This window comes from Dendrobates tinctorius, unplaced genomic scaffold, assembly GCF_039654945.1.
Source record: "Dendrobates tinctorius isolate UK_male_01 unplaced genomic scaffold, ASM3965494v1 ptg000040l, whole genome shotgun sequence".
NCBI classification, from domain to species: domain Eukaryota; kingdom Metazoa; phylum Chordata; class Amphibia; order Anura; family Dendrobatidae; genus Dendrobates; species Dendrobates tinctorius.
Genome location: NW_027361708.1, coordinates 2450264 through 2465944, shown reverse-complemented (window position 1 = coordinate 2465944; position 15681 = coordinate 2450264). Strand labels below are relative to the sequence as shown.

Genomic DNA, 15681 nt, shown 5'->3' with positions numbered 1-15681 from the left:
GGGGGCTCAGCTCTGGACCGGGGGGCAGGGGGCTCAGCCCTGGACCGGGGGGCAGGGGGCTCAGCTCTGGACCGGGGGGCAGGGGGCTCAGCCCTGGACCGGGGGGCAGGGGGCTCAGCTCTGGACCGGGGGGCAGGGGGCTCAGCTCTGGACCGGGGGGCAGGGGGCTCAGCTCTGGACCGGGGGGCAGGGGGCTCAGCTCTGGACCGGGGGGCAGGGGGCTCAGCTCTGGACCGGGGGGGGGGAAGGGGCTCAGCTCTGGACCGGGGGGAGGGGCTCAGCTCTGGACGGGGGGGGGGGGGGAGAGGGGCTCAGCTCTGGACGGGGGGGGGGGGGGTTGCCTCAGCTCTGGAAGGGGGGGGTGTCTTGGGAGCTCAGACCTGGACCGGGGGCAGCTCAGACCTGGACCGGGGGCAGCTCAGACCTGCACAGGGGGCAGCTCAGACCTGCACAGGGGGCAGCTCAGACCTGCACAGGGGGCAGCTCAGACCTGCACAGGGGGCAGCTCAGACCTGGACCGGGGCACCTTCTACAACTAGAGCCTCCTTCCAGGCTGTGAGGGCTGAGACAGCAGCCATGGTGCCAGCCCGGAGTCGCCGCTCCACAGATGAGGCAGGGAATGATGGACGATGACCTCACCCCAGAAGCCCGACCCTCATCTGTGACATATCAGAGCTACTTTGGAGACACAATCACGACCATTGGCTTTCCTATTGACACCTACTGAGCCACTGACACAAGTGCAGGAGGTAGCCCCCCAGAGTGAGGACCCTGTAGCACGAGCCTGGCATAGAATGGGCAGTGCCTCACCTGAGCGCGGGCGTCCTCCTCCGGTGGAATGTCTGCACAGATAGCGCTGTGTGTACACTGACGACATGCCGCATCCACACACCGTGCACACAAAGCAGCACAGCCTCTCAGTGCCGACACACTTCCTGTGACCGAGGAAATGAGACTGAGGAGGAGGAGGAGGAGAGAGCTAGAGCCGCCCCATCCCGGGGCCGCACCGCCCGGCTGGAGCCCGTGCACACGGGGCGCCGCTCACCGCCCGGCTGGAGCCCGTGCACACGGGGCGCCGCTCACCGCCCGGCTGGAGCCCGTGCACACGGGGCGCCGCTCACCGCCCGGCTGGAGCCCGTGCACACGGGGCGCCGCTCACCGCCCGGCTGGAGCCCGTGCACACGGGGCGCCGCTCACCCCCCATGATTAGCCGCTGTGCACACGGGAGGGTGAAGTTCGTTCTTATTCTGCAGTTTCTTGTTCTTTGTACGAGTTTAATAATGTAATACAAAGCAGTGCGGAGCCCAGCGGCGCGGGCAGGTGAAGCGGCTCCGAGTGGCGTGGAGGTGGGCCCTGCAGGGGTGAGCCAAGGGGCCACTCCGCTCACACCACCGTGCCCCACACCAGTCTCCGGGCACTGCTGGTGGCCCACATGGAGCCTCAGTGTACACAGCTTGCTATGAATAAGAGACTGGTGGATTTAGGGGGATAAGTTGCTTTGGCCACTTATCTCCTTTATCTCACATCAAATTCAGGTCACTCCAGGCCACTGGGTTTCTGGGCATAAAAACAGGCAGCAAAGTGGGCAAATAGCCAATTTTTTGATGCTGTGACTAAAGAGCCAGTGTTGTTAAGGGGTTAAATGACTGGTCTCACACTGGAGGCTGCAAATCCCGTTGACACCAGGCCGGCTCCATGGGTTCTGGGCGTTAAATGGGGTTTTCTGGTTTCGGAAAAACAAGAAACTAGCTCCAGATCTTGTTTTGTTTTACTTTTATACCCTGCACTTTATTCACTTTAAGCCACACCGAAAACATAGCCGGTAGGTGCGGATGTGCTGCATCGAATTCACGAGTTCTGGGCATAAAGATAACCTCTCATCCCCAGGTGCAGTGTTTTTGAAAATACAAAGTGAGTTTTATTCACCCTTCCCTGGTCCGGTGCTGGGACTCCACTGCTGTTCCTGGAGTCTGTTCTTGTCTGTGGCGCTGATGTCACATCGATAGCTAATCAGTGGAGAACAGCGCTGGACCCGGTGAGGGGGAGTGAGACTCATCCTTACACCCCTCTCCCTTCTGAGGCCCAGTGCACCTAAACCATATTTCGGGTCCTTGCATTTGTGTAGCTATGAAGCTCGCTGAATTTACAGGGTGCGGGTCCCAGAACCACGAGCTGGACAATCCAACATACGGGCACCACAATGGCAGATTTGCAATTTCCTCTCGGCAACATCCACTACTTCTTGTTTCTGAAAAACACCCATGGAGTCAAAATCATCATTATACCAGTAGATACATTCCCAGAGGGGTGTAATTTCCAAAATGAGGTCACTTGAGGTGCGATTCTGCGCTTATCTCTATGGAGTCCACAAACTATATGCTACGAAAATTTGTTCTCAAATAGCGCTCCGTCCCTCCCGAGTCTCGCCGTGTGGCCAAGCAGTACTGTACAGCCACATATGGGGTATTCCCACGTTCAGCAGAAATTGGGTGACTACGTTTGGTTCCATTATTACCAATTTCCCAGTGTGAAGATGTAAACTCTGAGGCTAAAACAATTTTTTATTTTATGGTAAAAACGTAATTATTGCTCACCACCCAATGGTATAAAATTCTGGGAGGCACATGTGGTGTCACCGTGACTGTGAGTTGTGTAGTTTGTAAAATGGGGTCACTTATGGAGGGATTCTGCCAATGTGACATGGCCCCCTCAAACCATGGGAACGTAGCTGCCAACCCACCAAACCTATTAAAGACTAGAACATAATACAGTGTTTATTTGGGGTTACCAAAGAATATTATTAATTACGGTACTTCATAAACGTTCAATACCAATAAATAACATATTAAAACTTATAAAAACCAAATTGTCCCCCTAGCATTAGCTGGGCAACGACCCACAGATGGACAGCACGACAAACACACATATTAGTAAAAATGGGGGGGGGGATGCTCCTCTTCTTGCTTGATCCTGAGGTAAACTGCCCAGGTAGCCAGAGAGCAGGGGGTTAAATACCGGCACTGAGCTCGCCGGTTTTCATCCACATGACCCTGTGAAGAAACCTAACAAACTCATAATAGAACCTTATAACCCCTTAAGGAGACAGAAAGAAGAGGGGAAGCAGGAGCTGAAAGCTGCACAGAACAGAGTGACAGAAGTTGGGGGAGGGCAGCACAATCCCATGGGCCCCACCACTATTCGTCACAGGGGCTTATTCCAGCAAAATCTGAACTCCAATATGGCAGATCTTCCCTTCTGAGTTTTGTACTGTGCCTCTAAAGTAGGTTTCGACCACCAATGGGGTATTGGCTAGAGTTGAGCGAATATCTTCGGTTCCCCGCTTATTCAGCAAGCTATAGGCTTCCTGGATCGCGCCAGCTGATTGGCTCCGCAGCTGCATGTGTCATGAGTGTATCATTTTCGCAGCACATGCATGGATAGCCTGTGTGTTGGGCTCTTAATGCATGTGCTGTGACTGTCACACAGCCGCAACACATGCAGCTGCGGCAGCGATCAGCCGGGTTTCCTCTGTAGCTTATTCGGCAAGCGATATAGTTTACTGAATAAGCGAGGAACCGAAGATATTCGCTCAACTCTTGTATTGGCGCACTCAGGAGAAATCACGTAACAAATTCATTTTCTGCTATTATCTCTTTTGAAAATTAAAAACTTGGGGCCAAAGCAATATTTTAGTGGAATTAATGGTACCTTTTGATTTGCTAGGTATTTAGGTGACATGCTGTGAGCAGTTAATTGGCAGTTGTAGCTATGCTTTAGGTGTATGTGCTTGCTTGGGTCTGACTTCTTGTTTATTACTTTGGATCTGTTGTGACGATTCTCTTGGATTATCCCTTCTGTTGTGCATGCTCTCTGACTTAAGGTATCTGACACTGAACTTGGCCTCTTGATTATCCGTTTGTTGTAGTCCCTGGTTTTGAAATACTCTTCTGGCATTTGATCCCAGACTGTTTCCTGACCACGCTTTTGACTTACCCTTCTGTATCTGTACTAAGAACCCTCCTGGTATCTGCCTTCATACCTCCTGACTTCCGTATCTCACGGCTTACCTATGAGTGGCCTGCCCTGCCACTAGCATTTTGTCAGCGAGTTTTTAGTGCCACCGGCAGTGGCATAATACAGTGGGTCCGGAAAGTTTTCAGACCCTTTAATTTTTTCACTCTTTGTTTCATTGCAGCCATTTGTTAAATTCAAAAAAAGTTCATTTTTTTCCTCATTAATGTACACTCTGCACCCCATCTTGACTGAAAAAAACAGAAATGTAGAAATTTTTGCAAATTTATTTAAAAAGAAAAGCTGAAATATCACATGGTCATAAGTATTCAGACCCTTTTCTCAGTCACTGATATTTAAGTCACATGCTATCCATTTCCTTGTGTTCCTCCTTGAGATGGTTCTACTCATTCACTGGAGTCCAGCTGTGCTTAATAAAACTGATAGGTATGTGCCTTTACAAATCAAGTCCTGTCTGTATAAGACCTCACCGCTCACAGGGTATGTCAGACCAAATGAGAATCAGGAGGGCAAAGGAACTGGCAAAGGACCTCAGGGACAGAATTGTGGCAATCAAAAACCCCAGATCTCCAATCGTCTTCCTCTTTATCAGGTGGCAAGCCTCTGTTAATCAGATCAGTTCCACTACCTCCAGTAACCACCAGAGGGAGTCCAGAAAAAGAACTCGCAACCCCTCTGTCAATCTGACCAGCTCCACTACCTTCAGTAATCACCAGAGGGAAGCCAGAGAGAGAATTCACAACAGTACCCCCCCTTGAGGAGGGGTCACTGAACCCTCATCCAAGCCACCAGGCCGGTCAGGATGGGCCCGATGAAAAGCACGAACCAATCTTTCGGCATGAATGTCAGAAGCAGAGACCCAAGAATTATCCTCCTGGCCATAAACCTTCCAATTGACCAAGTACTGGAGTCTCCGTCTAGCCAAACGAGAATCCAATATTTTCTCTACCTCATACTCCAAATTACCTTTAACCAATACAGGATCAGGAGGCGCCACCATGGGAACTACTGGCTCTACAAACCTCTTCAACAAGGATTTATGGAACACGTTATGAATCTTAAACTTAACAAGAAGAGCCAAACGGAAAGAAACTGGATTGAGGATTTCCAAAATCTTATAAGGTGCAATGAATCTTGGCTTGAATTTTGGAGACGCAACCGTCATAGGAATATTCTTTGAAGACAACCAAACCATATCACCCACTTAAACCGGGTACCAATGGTCCTATGCTGGTTGGAAAACCGTTGGGCTTTTTCCTGAGAGTGGGACAACTTATCCACCACTTGGTCCCAAATCTGCTGCATTCTCTCTACCACAGAATCCACACACGGGCAGGCCGAAGATTCCAACTGCCCTGAAGAAAATCGAAGATGAAACCGAAAGTTACAGAAAAAGGGCGACAAAGTGGCAGAACTAGCCCTATTGTTTAGCGCAAATTCGGCCAAGGGCAAAAATGAGACCCAGTCATCCTGATCAGCAGATATGAAACATCTCAAAGTCTGGTTTGTTCTCTCAGTCTGCCCATTGGTCTGAGGATGAAATGCAGAGGAGAAACAACTGAATTCCCAGTTTGGAACAAAAAGCTCTCCAAAATCTGGTAACAAAATGGACTCCTCTGTCTGACACAATGTTCTCAGGTATCCCGTGCAACCGAACCACCTGTTTTAAAAACAAGGGCACCAACTCAGAAGAAGATGGCATCTTTGGGAGTGGTACAAGATGGACCATCTTAGAAAATCTATCACAGATCACCCAGATAACAGTCATTCTCTGAGAGACAGGAAGATCAGAAATAAAATCCATTGAGATATGAGTCCATGGCCTCCTGGGCATCGTCAGGGGCATCAACAACCCACTAGAACGAGAACAGGGCTTGGACTGAGAACAAGTCCCACAGGACTGCACAAAATTCCTGACATCACGAGATAAGGCAGGCCACCAAAATGACCGACTCACCAAATCTCTGGTACCAAAAATACCTGGATGACCAGCCAACGCGGAGCAATGAATTTCAGACATTACTCTTTTCCTCCACTGGTGAGGGACATACAATTTTCCCATAGGGAAATGCAAACAGAATAACAAATAAACCACTTAGCTGAACATGCAGGGAAAGAGCAGGAGACATCAGACCTCAGCAGGAACAGGGATAGAGGGAGTCAGCTGTCTTAAATCCCAATCAGAAACCCCAGATCTCCAATTGTCTTCCTCATTATCGGGTGGCAAGCCTCTGTCACTCAGATCAGCTCCATTACCTCCAGTAACCACCAGAGGGAGTCCAGAAAAAGAACTCGCAACCCCTCTCAATCTGACCAGCTTCACTACCTTCGGTAATCACCAGAGGGAAGCTAGAGAGAGAATTCACAACAGCACACATCTGGCCAAGGTTATAAATGAATTTCTGCAGTACTCAAGGTTCCTAAGAGCACAGTGGCCTCCAGAATCCTTAAATGGAAGAAGTTTGGGACCACCAGAAGTCTCCCTAGACCTGACCATCTAGCCAAACTGAGCAATTGTGGGAGAAGAGCCTTGGTGAGAGAGGTAAAGAAGAACCCCAAGATCACTGTGGCTGAGCTTCACAGATGCAGTAGAGAGATGGGAGAAAGTTCCACAAAGTCAACTATCACTGCAGCCCTCCTCCAGTCTCACCTTTATGGCAGAGTGGCCCGATGGAAGCCGCTCCTCACTGCAAGACATATGAAAGCCTGCATAGGGTTTGTTAAAAAGCACATGAAGGACTCCCAGTCTGTGAGAAATAAGACTCTCTGATCTGATGAGACAATGATAGAACTTTTTGTTGATAAATCTAAGCGGTATGTGTGGAGAAAACCAGGCACTGCTCATCACCTGCCCAATACAATCCCAACAGTGAAACGTGGTGGCAGCATCATGCTATGGGGGGTGTTTTTCAGCTGCATGGACAAGATGAATGGTTGCAATTGAAAGAAACATAAGTGTGGCCAAGTATAGAGAGATCCCAGATGATAACCTCTTACAGAGTGCTCTGGACCTCAGACTTGGCCGAAGATTCACCTTCCAACAAGACAATGACCCTAAACACACAGCTAAAATAACAAAGGAGTAGCTTCAGAACAACTCTGTAACCATTCTTGACTGGCCCCGCCAGAGTCCTGACCTAAACCCAATTGAGCATCTCTGGGGAGACCTGAAAATGGCTGTCCACGAACATTCACCATCCAACCTGACAGAACTGGAGATGATCTGCAAGGAAGACTGGCAGTGGATCCCCAAATCCAGGTGTGAAACACTTGTTGCATAATTCCCAAGACGACTCATGGCTGTACTAGCTCAAAGGGGTGCTTCTACTTAATACTCAGCAAAGGGTCTGAATACCATAAGATATTTCAGTTTTTCTTTTTTTAATAAATTTGCAAAAATGTCTACATTTCTGGGGGGGGGGTTTCAGTCAAGATTGGGTGCAGAGTGTACATTAATGAGAAAAAAATGAACTTTTTTGAATTTACCAAATGACTGTAATGAAGCAAAGAGTGAAAAATGTAAAGGGGTCTGAATACTTTCGGTACCCGCTGTAACTGATAGGCGCATCCACCTTTCAACTGAAAATTCTGACAGGGTGACTCTTAAAATGAACCACATGCACCCCTTCCCACCCAAACAATGGTACACAGTTCTTATTTTGTAACTTTTAGTGTCCTGCACCATATCTACAGGGTCATCATTCAAGTCTACTATATTATTTCCTACCTCTAAAATCATCTTACATATGTATAAGAATATTCCCAGGGGTAAATGTTTTTTAGCCCCTACTCATACTGCATTAGCTTTACCAGTCTAGTCAGGGGCGGAAATATAGCCGTTGCTGCTGCAGCGGGGCCTGGACGAGAAAAGGCCCTTGCAGGACGGCTAATAATGACAGCAATCTCCTGTTTCTCGGAGTCCGATACCCCGTTGGCCCGTGGCCTGATTGCCCTCATCATGAGAGACATGCCAGGCATGAAGTGATCCTGCAGCCCCACTGTCTATGGTAGAAAATGTCAGCGGAGCTGCATTATCCCCATCCTCAGCTTCCTGCTCAGCGCTTTCTCAGTGACACAGGCACGCACGGCTTGATGAATGACGTCAGCATGCAGTGGACGCCTGTGTCAATCAGAAAGTTGCCGGCGAAGAAGAAAGAAACTATGCTGTGGGGAAACGCATGGAGAGGTGAGTGCTTTTTTTTCCCCCAATATATTGGAAAGAGGGACCCTGATGAGAGTGAGGGAGAGGACAATGAGGGATGTGGGGGATTAGGATGAGTAAAAGAGTCTTATAATGGACTTATGAACAAGGGGAGAGGGAGGAGGACATTAGATATTGATGTAAAATGAATTGGGTGGTGGAAGAGGATGTTAAGCCTCGGCACGGTGGCGCAGTGGTTAGCGCTGCAGCCATGCAGCGCTGGGGTCCTGGGTTCAAATCAAGGACAACATCTGCAAGGAGTTTGTATGTTCTCCCCGTGTTTGCGTGGGTTTCCTCCGGGTACTCCGGTTTCCTCTCACATTCCAAAGACACTGATAGGGAATTTAGATTGTGAGCCCTTCGGGGACAGTGATGCTAATGTGTGCAAACTGTAAAGCGCGGAATTTGTTAGCGCTATATAAAAATAAAGATTATTATTATTAAGCCTCTGATAGTGTTATAATGAATGTTGGATGGGGAGTGAGAGAGGAGGAGGTAAGGTGCATAGGACACTTTATAATGGATTGAATGGAGGCTGTTTTGTCCCATGAATGAGACATTTTACAGACTGTCCTGTGCATTTTACATGCTGTATTGCAGTCTCTCATATTGTTTACTGTTGCTATGTGTTCCTGTGTTTTGCAAAGCTGAAATCTTCCCTCTCCATCAACTTTGTCTCTCCTGTCTCCCTCTTCTGGTGTGATGTCACTTCCTTCATCTTCCCCCTGTGTCTCATTCTCCATCTTGGCATCATTACAAGCACATCTGCTTTCATCCTGTCTGAAGAAAGTCTTTTTTACCTGCTGCTGTTTGTATGCATTCAACAAGAATTCTTAAAGAAATCAAAGTCTCTTCTGGATTCTTCATAACATGTGTGCCGGCAGCTGAGTTGAGCTATCTGTGACCGTCGCCAATTGTAAGTAAGGTGAAGAGATCCAGCATCTCACAGAGCCATATTTGCAGCCACAGGCCTCGGGAACAGAATAGAGGCGCTATCAGGGACTTGTAATGAATTGGGAGAAGGCGGGGGATGTTAAGTACCTGATAGCATGTTAATGAATTTGGGTGTGGGAGATGCTATCAATGACTTATTGTGAATGGGGTGGTGGGGGACACAGGACAGGGACTAAAGGCCCCGTCTCACATAACGAGATCGTTAGCAAGATCGCTGAAACGTCACAGATTTTGTGACGCAACAGCGACCTCGCCAGCAATCTCGCTATGTGTGAAACAGCGGCGACCCTCCCCCACGCTGGATATCGCTGATCATGCTCGAATTTCCTGGGCCATTTTTTGATCGTCAGCGTCCCGCTGGCCAGCATGCATCGCTGTGTTTGACGCCGACGAGTGACCTCGTTGGCGACGCAGAACTCGGGGACGCAGGCTGGAATCGTTCAGAATCGCTGCTGTGTGACAAGGTACCAGCGACCGCCGAGGTCGTTATACCGATCGCCATATCGTTGCTACATCATTGAGCAGATCTGCCTGTTTGGCAGGGCTGTGGAGTCGGTAAGCCACAGTTGCGACTCCGACTCCTGGATTTTATCAGGCTCCGACTCCGACTCCTTCATAAATGGCCAATTCATAACAACAAATTTACTGTTGTAAAATATTAAACATCGTGCTTATTCAGTTTCTCACCATCATATAAGTAATCAGACCACTTAGAGCAAAAACTACATTTATTAGAATACAATTAGAATATAGCAAATAACTTTTCTAAACTTTTCTAAACTGTAAGTAAATATGCAATAAACACTTTTATGCAGTTAATATTAAGAAATCTATAAATTTGTCCTCAGAAAAAGTATTGCCTCTGTCAGATCCTCCTTCATGGATGCCCTCAAATCTGATCTAATTATTTTGAGAGCAGAGAACAACCTCTCTACACTAACTTGTGTTGGTGGCAAAGCAGTAACCACTCGGACAACATCTCTGACAATGTCAGGATACAGAGGAATCGCTTGTTGCACTGTTATTTTTGATGAACGGTCAAATTTCTCAATTTCTTTTAGTGCACATGAAAAATTCTGCTGACATGTACTGGCTGTGTTCCTTGATGGGGATGACTCTTCTATGCGGGAACGCTTTGCACGGTCCTTGTGATCCAAATATTTTTCGAAATTAAATTCTTCATCAGTTGATGATGAAGGGCGAAGGTGTGGCAGGACGACCAAATTCTTCTTGTTCCTCCTGACTGTTCTGCAACCCTTTCATCCTTACTGCTATTTCAAACAGAGCTTCTTTTCCTTTACCTAGCTGTTGATCATCTAGAAGAATCCGATGCATTGGGTCTACATAAACAGCTGCCAAAAGAATGTTATTTTGTAATAGTAGCTCCTCTCTCCGTTTCATTGATGTAGCAATGCCACTTGCAATTAACCCTCCTCTTTGGGACAGGCGAAACATCAGGTTCTTCCACTCCTTTAAGAAAATACCTGGAGTTAAGTCCTCTGCTTGTAATTTTTTAGTCACTGTAAATGGGTGCTCTAGCAATTTTTCCAGCTCAGTCACCTGATTCCACTGACTTTCATTTAGCGTCAGTTGAGGGTTAGCCATGTCTACAAGAAAGGTTTTCAGTTCAACCAAGCGCTGAATCATTAAGTAAGTACTGCCCCATCGTGTGGCTTGATCAATAATTTCACCTTTTCCAGCACGTCTCTTCAAAATTGAGTCAACTTTAGGGGTTCTGGCAACAGTAGCCAATTTTCTTACCTTGCCAATCAGTGCAGCAGCACGTCCTTCTTGCAGACTGTCTCTTATAGCCAGCTGTAGCGTATGCACAACACAGCGCATGTGATGAATGAAAGAACATATTGACACAGTTTCAACAAGATCATCTAAACTATCATGTTGCTGTTCATCTGAAGCAACTTCAGCTTGCTCCTCAGTTACAATACTGTGTTCCTCTATTTCAAACATTTCTGTGTCTGTGGACCCAGAATGTTCTTCTAGCTGCTGGTCACCATCATTACTCTCATTCATTAGCTTAATAGTACTTATCATATTTGAAGCATTGTCAGTTACGACAGAAAGAACTTGCTCTTTTTTAAGTTCATAGTCTTACAGAACCTTTTCCACCAAGACCTGGAGAAACTCACTGGTGTGATGAGCTTTGGTGTCTTTTACTGCCAATGTCTTGGTAACTATTTCATTTTTGTCACAAACAAATCGGACATTGATGGCAAAATAGTTCACTCTGTGACGTGTGCAGGCATCCATTTTAAGAAACAGAAAGCGTCCCTTGAGAGTTTTTTTAAGTTCTTTTTGTTTAAAAGCTTCTTCGATTACTAATTTTCTAATACTCTCTCTCTCCAGAGAAACACCAAGCTTGCGGGCCATTTCCCCATTCAGACACATAAAAGCTGGTCATGAAAATAATGAAATAGGCACACTATCCTTTACAACAAGCTCTATGATCTGTTTTTTAAATGTATCTACTGTCATTGTCACAGTAACTTTGTCACTGACAAAATATCTTGCAACTGATGGCTGCAAAGTTCTCTGCTCCTTTGTTTGGCTGGAAGAGCTGGGCACTGGTTCATTGGTTTGGATGCAGTCTTTCTCATCCACTGCTTTCAGTACTTCTGGATGAAAGCACTGTAAATGTCTCTTTAGATTAGAAGCTCTGGTAGGAGCATTTTTATCTTTGCCTGAATATGCACTCATCTTGGCTTCACAGCATTTGTTTTCATCTGGATCATTTGTCATACACTGACAGACAATGTTTTCTATCTTGAGCGATGGTGAAATGTTCAAATACAGCTGATTTAATGTGATGCTTCTTTGACATTCTCAGGTTTTTAATTCTGCATTCACAATCCAAATGACAATTGTTTTTCCTAAAAACAATTGTACAAAATTATTGCCAGGTCGTACAACTGATATAGTGGTCAGTAATACTGTTATTATTCCTCATGTACTCACAGTTAACTGATGCAAAGTTTGTTGAAAGGATAATACTTCTTACAGTCTTCCTCTTCTGAGTAGCAGGCAGCTGTGAGATGCTTGGAAGACGCACACCTAGTATGATCTAGTCTAGAGGAGGAGCTTTACTACTAAGAATTTGCAACACATTTTCACTTTCAGTTTCATACATTGTAAGTAGGGGGGTTGGGGCAGCATGAGGTTAACCAAGTATAAGATTAGATAAGGGCAGTGGAGAACAGTGACACACAAGAAGTAAAGGCCCTTTTACATTTAGCGATGCACCAGCGATCCAACCAGCGATCCGACCCGGTCAGGATCGCTGGTGCATCGCTAAATGATCGCTAGTGAGCTTTCATACAGAAAGATCTCACAGCGATGCAGCAGCGACGCAGCGCACGATACTTACCATTCACACACAGCGATCCTGCATCCTCCCGCCCGCCTCCACGCGTCGCTGGACGTCACAGCAGGAAGCGCCCGACGAGAAATGGAGCCGGACATTCTCGCGCGATCAGCGATGAGCAGCGGGGGAGCCGGTCGCTGGTAAGTATCACACATAGCGATATCACTAGCAATATCGCTATAACGTCACAAAACCAGTGACGTTTTAGCGATATTGCTTAGTGTAAAACCCCCTTAAGAAATGTCTCTATCTCCAGCAGAACTGCTTATCACTGTTGTTCATAGTTTGATAGAACATATATATTTGAGTAACATTTATAAAATTCATATGAAAGTTCAATTATGAAATAATACATTTTTTTTAAAGCTGGAGTCGGTACATTTCTACCGACTCCGACTCCAACCAAAACTAACTCCGACTCCGACTCCACAGCCCTGCTGTTTGGCAGCTTACTAGCGACGCACCAGCGATCCTTACCGTGTCGTATCGTTGTCGGGATCGCTGGAGTGTCGCTATGTGAAACGAGACCCTAAGACATTGTGCACATGTTCAGGATTTGCAAGAGAAAATTCTGCTGTTTGTCCTAATGTGTTGACAGGAAGAACACTACGTAAAATAGTTTTTATCCATACTTTTGCTGCGTATTTTCCTCCATTCATTAGTATATGTGAAATACGCTGCAAGAATTGACATTTATGCAGATTTTAATCACTGCAAATCTGCAAGGAAAGGAATTTGAACAACATGTGCATGAATTCACTTTGCTTGTGCTGTAAAAAAAAAAACACATAGCCTTCAAATGAATTGGGGGAGAGTCACAGAGATTGATTAATTTATTGGGTGGTGGAGATTGGAGGGTATAGTGCTGCTTTTCACTAACTTGATTGTTGCATGGCTAATATGTAGAATGGTGGGGTACATATCTGTATTCGGGGCGCAGTGTGGGTGAGACGTATGAATACAGTGAGTGTGACCTTTTTATATTAAGGGCTGTGGTGATCACTGAGAAGACGAGTCGTGGCTGGGAGATGTCGACATGAAGATCTGACCAGAAGGAGAAGAAACAGGAGAAATCTGCTCTAATCTGACGAGATGTCAGCAGTAAGTGCCTGGATGTAAATATTATTCTGTATCTACACTGTGTGAAGTGGAGTGATAATGTGATTTGTAAAATCCCTTAGGCCACATTCTCACATTTGTGTGAAATGTCTGTGTGCTGCTGGATGTACTTTTATAGGTCCATTCACACATCTGTGAAAATCACGGATCTGAGAATCAGATCCATGAAGTTCAGGGAATGTTTTGTTCTGATCATATTTTGAGAATCAGAATAGGACATGCTCAATGCGTCTGTAAAAGTGGGCAGCACACTGACACTGCACACGAATACAGAAATGTACCCTTATGTACTGTATAGCACAGTCAATTCGTACATCATGTACTCACTTATGTATAGACCAGTCCCTTAGTGTATAGTGTACTCACGTATGTATAGATCAGTCCTTTTAGTATATAGTGTACTCACAGTGGCAGGCAAAAGTTTGGGCACCCCTGGTCAAAATTACTGTTATGGTGAACAGTAATGATGAGCAAGTGTGCTCATTACTCAAGTTTTCTCTAACAAGCAGGCAATCCCTACATATATTCAGGCTGTCTAGCAGCCGCAAATCATGCAGCTGCGGGTACTCAGACAATTTACTATCACGCCCAAGATGCTCGGAAAACTCGAGTAAAGCCCCCGTTACACACAGCGATATAGCGATATCGCTGTAAAGTCACCGATTTTGTGACGTTGCAGCGATATTGCTAGCGATATCGCTGTGTCTGATACTTACCTCCGACCGCCTCCCCCGCTGGTTATCGCTGATCGCGCGAGAAGCTCCTGGATCATTCCTCGTCGGTCACTTCCTGCGGTGCTTCCTGCTGTGACGATGAGTGACGCGTGGAGCCGGGCGGGAGGACCCAGGATCGCCGCGTCTGACAGGTAAGTAGCGATCCCCGTCCCCAGCGATGTCGCTAGTGAGATCTGCCTGTGTGGCAGCTCACTAGCGATGACCTAGCGATGCACCAGCGATCCTGACCGCGTCATATCGCTGGTCGGGATCGCTGGTGAAGTCGCTAGGTGTAACGGTACCCTAACGAGCACACTCGCTCATCACTAGTGAACAGTTAATCAAGTTGAAGATTAAATGATCTCTAAAAGGGCTAAAGTTAAAGATGACACATTTTCTTTGTGTTTTATGCAAAAAATATATATACAGTGAGGAAAATAAGGATTTGATATATTGCTGATTTTGCAAGTATTCCCACCTACAAAGAATGTCTAAAATACAAAGGAAAGGTGTTATTTTTAACTTTAGGCCTTTTAGAGATCTATTTCTTCAATTTGAATAACTGTTCAAAATAATAGAGATTTTGACCAGGGGTGCCCAAACATTTTCATGCCACTGTATCTATACACAGTCCCTTAGTATATAGTGTACTCACTTATTATGTACACTGCTCAAAAAAATAAAGGGAGCACTTAAACAACAGAATATAACTCCAAGTAAATCAATCTTCTGTGAAATCAAACTGTCCACTTAGATAGCAACACTGATTGACAATCAATTTCACATGCTGGTGTGCAAATGGAATAGACAACAGATGGAAATTATTGGCAATTATCAAGACACCCTCAATAAAGGAGTGATTCTGCAGGTGGGGACGACAGACCACATCTCAGTACCAATGCTTTCTGGCTGATGTTTTGGTCACTTTTAAATGTTGGTTGTGCTTTCACACTCATGGTAGCATGAGACGGACTCTACAACCCACACAAGTGGTCTGGTAGTGTAGCTCATCCAGGATGGCACATCAATACGAGCTGTGGCAAGAAGGTTTGCTGTGTCTGTCAGAGTAGTGTCCAGAGGCTGGAGGCACTACCATGAGACAGGCCAGTACACAAGGAGACGTGGAGGGGGCCATAGGAGGGCAACAACCGAGCAACAGGACCGCTACCTCCGCCTTTGTGCAAGGAGGAACAGGAGGAGCACTGCCCTGCAAAAATGCAAAAATGACCTCCAGCAGGCCACAAATCTGCATGTGCCTGCACAGTTAGAAACCGACTCCATGA

General features: G+C 46.4%; 1 protein-coding gene across 2 annotated transcripts in view; it reads right to left on the bottom strand.

Moving 5' to 3' along the window:
* Positions 1-969, bottom strand: part of CSGALNACT2 (chondroitin sulfate N-acetylgalactosaminyltransferase 2) — an 81023-nt gene extending 80054 nt beyond the window's left edge. Inside the window, exon 1 of one of the 2 annotated variants that reach the window (XM_073574780.1) lies at positions 811-969. The gene's annotated coding sequence lies outside the window, so the exon portion shown is untranslated. Of the gene's footprint in view, positions 1-490; positions 615-810 lie in introns of those variants that run through there. The other variant, XM_073574781.1, reaches the window with a different exon arrangement.
* Positions 970-15681: the final 14712 nt, after the last annotated feature.